Genomic DNA, 4642 nt, shown 5'->3' with positions numbered 1-4642 from the left:
GGGAAAGAAACCTGTCAAATAGGCTAAAACCTAGATAATTCTATATATTCTGAGGAATCCATGCCACTGTTGCCCTTGCTTGTAAATACATGGAATGTTTTTAATTGCCTATGCCTGTGTTCAAATTCAATACTGCATTTACTAGTATATTTCTTTCATTAGTATGCTAGTCATCTGATCTGCAAGATAAGGTTGCATGAATATACTTAACACTACTGAACTATACACTGAAAAAGGTTAAGATGGCAAATTTTATTTTAATGTGTATTTTACCACAATTAAAAATAACTAATAAATTCAGTAGGGAAAAAAATAGGGTTGGGGTTGTATGTGTAAGTTTGGGGGCATATCTCTGCTCTTAAAAAAGGAAGGGGGTAAAGGCATTGCTTCTAGAGTGCATGCCTTCTCTGAAAAAGGGAAGCATATATGCTCTAGGAAATGAATAAAATCCTTTAAAAGATTAATATGGGGAAAAAGTTATGTTAACTTTATATATTTTTTCTGTTTTAAACCATAGTTATCTTTAAAAGGTAAACACACAAGATATGCATATTTCAGGGCACACAGGCTTCCCCCCTAGGTCTCTTGCAAATTTTTTTTTTTTTTTTTTTCCTTGCGTTATGCGGGCCTCTCACTGTTGTGGCCTCTCCCATTTGCGGAGCACAGGCTCCGGACGCGCAGGCTCAGCGGCCATGGCTCACGGGCCCAGCCGCTCCGCGGCATGTGGGATCTTCCCGAAACGGGGCACGAACCCGCGTCTCCTGCATCGGCAGGCGGACTCTCAAGCACTGCGCCACCAGGGAAGCCCTCTTGCAAATTCTTAATGCAAAATTCAATTGCAGTGAGTCTTCCAAATTGACTCACAGAATGCTTGACTTGCCCTTCTATCTCAGAGATACAAAGGATGTATTCATAGGGTGTGTCCCTGTTGGCCACCCCTGATCAACTTACATCTGGTGTTCTGGGATAGTTATTAACAGCACCCTCTTTCACTCTCAACCATGTCCTGCTTTGCATGACAAATTCTTGGTCACCTTCTCTGCAGAGGTTATGGAAACTGCCTTGGGGATGTGGTTTCTTCCATGCCTTAGTCAGATGACCCACAAGGGGGTGATGTAAATTCCCTGGCTACTGATACACCCTCAGGGGAAACTTTTCAAGTCTTTTCTGCCTCCAAAAAGTGTTTTACTTGTGCCTTCCTAGACATGAAGGGGGAAAGTGGGCTTGAGGGCTGTCAAAGGGCTTGAGAAAGAATTCTGTACTAAAATTGCTGCCTATCTTCATTAAATAATATAATAAAACCCTTTCTTTACACTATTAATATTTGTTTAATGACTTTTTCTTCCTATTAGTTTTTTTGAGCATGTAAGGTACCTATACAATTAGCGAGACAACGTGAGATCAGAGAGTGACTGGAAAACTCATGAGGGATTTACTAGAGAGGGAGGAATGGAAAGATCCATCCGCTGCTCCTCAGCTTACCAATTTCTATGGAACCAGTGCACAATCTGCTGACATCACCAGTAGAGCAAGCTTCTAGCCCCTTTCTCCTTTCCCAGGGCTACATGGGTTAGGGTGAGGTTGGCTATTCTAAAGCCAGGCATCCACCTCAAAAAAGTTTAGGAAGATGTCTTTCCCTTGCTCACTTTGGGCACACATTCTTTTGGCACAGTATTAGCAAAACTACAGTATTGTAATCACTTTAGGTATTTTTCTGTTCACTAGAAGACTCAACTTTTGATACTTATTCTACTTAATGTTTTATTGTCTTTTTAATTCAACTTTAAGTTCTTTCATGCAAAATTTTATTGATCAAAAATGTATATATATATAAAAATGATCAAAATGTATACATATATATATGTATAACTGACTCTGTTATAAAGCAGAAACTAACACACCATTGTAAAGCAATTATACCCCAATAAAGATGTTAAAAAAAAAAAATGTATATATATATAAAAATTGATCAAAAATGTATACATATATATATGTATAACTGACTCTGTTATAAAGCAGAAACTAACACACCATTGTAAAGCAATTATACCCCAATAAAGATGTTAAAAAAAAAAAAAAAATGGTTACAGTTCAATTAAGCAAATAAGCTCAATTTGACCATGTAATTAGTACATATTAACAATACTGGCTACTTTGCATGTAAATAGTAATGCATTCTTGTTGTTAGGAACTGAATGTTTGTATCCTCCCAAAGTTCCTGTATTGAAATGTAACCCCCAATGTGATGCTATTAGAAGGTGGGGCCTTTGGGAGGTGACTAGGTCATGAGGTTGGAGCCCTCATGTTGGGGTTAGTGCCTTTATAAAAGAGACCACACAGAGCTCTCTCAGCCCTTCCACCATGTGAGGACACAGAGAGATGGGCATCTATGAATCAGTAAGGAAGTACTCACCAGACATTGAATCTGCCATCTGCCAGCACCTTGATCATGGACTTCCCAGCCTCTAGAACGGTGAGAAATAAATTCCTGTTATTTATAAGCCATCCAGTCTTTGGTATATTGTTATGGCAGCCCGAACAGACTAAGACACTTGTCCCTGTGTACGTTTTGATCCCTGCTTATCAAATTCAACCTACTCTTCGAAAATGGTACTTTGGTTTCGGTTCTAGGTGGGGATATCAACTCTGCCACCATTCCAGGAGTTGTATTGCTTTCAGCTTATCACTAGACAAAAGAATCAATAAGAATATTAACTGAATGAAGAATAACTTTATTCACTAATAACTGAATAAGAATTGATTGAATAAAGAATTGAATAAAGAATAACTACCACTGGATAGTTCCCTGCTCCAAAGAAAACTTTTAATCAGTTGCACAAATATAGATTTGCATGCATTTTCATATTAATATGCATTTATAAGTATCTCTTCTTGCTATTTTAAGTGATAACTGTAATCTAGAAAATACATAAAGCCTTTGGCATAGCAATGAGTGTTGGAGAGGACTTGAGACCCCACTGTATGTCCTTGAATAAATCTGGTGATTAATACTGAAATTAATGGTAGGTGAGAAATGAAATGTTCTTTCCTGAGAATTTCTGCATTGACCTTTCAGTGAGTCCTAGTACCACTGTCCTACTAGAGCAAGAAAAAAAAACAAATTAATTTAAAGAGTTCCAACCTGGCATTCAGAAAGTAGACATTTCTTGCTCTCCCTTTATGCTTGCAATAAATGAAAAACACATTTATGGATCATTCTTTGGTCACTTTATAATAACTAAGACTCATATTTGGGGACTTCCCTGGTGGTCCAGTGGTTAAGCCTCTGCACTCCCACTGCAGGGGACACGGGTTTGATCCCTGGTCCGAGAAAAAAAAAAAAAAAACCCTCATATTTAGTAATAGCAGTATCTATTACATCATTTATATGAGTAAAATATTTTCTTTAACTTTTTAAGAACAAACAGCTATTTTCTACTGACAAAATAAGACAAAAGTTTAGGCCTTTTCCCATAGAGAGGGGATAAACCAAAACATATATATTTGAGAATAAGTAGATGTTGTATTTCAGGCACCAAGAAAAATAGAAAATACATGTTACATTGCAGAATAAAGATAAATTTGTTCTATTTATCAGAATATCATAGTAGAATGTATCTTTGCATTACATTTTTACATACCTTATTTTTATCTTATGATTTATCGAATTCAAATGATGGTAACTGTAGTTTGGAAATGGAATTGGCTTTTAGAGCAACTTCTGTAATGAAATTAACTTGAGCAATTTAAGCTTATTCATGAAAATGAATGCAGCAGTTTTAACTGTTGAAGATAAACATCTAACTCCTATAAAAGGAGATTTGCATTCATTTCTAAATCATAATAGAATAAAATCGAAATCTGTATCCTTCTTTAATTAGAAGTATCTTCCTAGAAGACATTCTTAGTTATTCTGACATGAAAGTCTGGTCTGATTCGTAAGAAATGTTACAGCAACCCAAACACTGATGCTTTCAGAATGGCAGCAATTCTCAGCATAAGTCCTGGTCACAGGAACCAGCAAAACTGGAGATTTGCACAGCTATATTTTGTGCCACCCAGGGCATTCTCTAGTTAGAGGCCGTAACTGCCAAGTCTCCACCTTCAAGAAGTTTAAGATTTACTGCCAGATGCAGTCTTATGAAGACAACAAAGTACAGTATAGTGTGATAGGTGTTATAAAAGGTGAAATACTTGTTCTGAGAGCACCCGCAGGACAAGTACCTAACCCACTCTTGAGGGGGTTGGGAAGTTTTCACGCTGCCGCTGCCGTTAATAACAGATAAAGTTTTGGGGACACTAACTATTGCCAGGCACTATGCCAACATATAGCATTCCCTTGATTTTTACTGATGAGAAAACTGAAGACTAAACATTAGGAACTGGGAGTTCCCTGGCAGTCCAGTGGTTAGGACGGCCAGAAAAAAAAAAAAATTAGGAATTTATTCAAGATCAGAGAGCCAAGCCTTGAGTTTCCCAGTCCATCCGACTCCAAAGTCTATGTTCCTAATTACCGATGCACTGAGCTAGACAAGCTCCACTTGGAGGCTTGTTACTGCAAGTGTCTTTGTAAGAGCGAGTAGGGCAGTTTATGAAGAGTTTGGGCTTCTGCTGAATGATTTCAAGGAGGGACTAGGGAAAG

Source organism: Lipotes vexillifer, unplaced genomic scaffold (assembly GCF_000442215.2).
Source record: "Lipotes vexillifer unplaced genomic scaffold, Lipotes_vexillifer_v1.1 scaffold169, whole genome shotgun sequence".
Taxonomy (NCBI): Eukaryota; Metazoa; Chordata; class Mammalia; order Artiodactyla; family Lipotidae; genus Lipotes; species Lipotes vexillifer.
The sequence above is the reverse complement of the archived record's forward strand: the minus strand, read 5'-3'. Positions refer to the sequence as shown.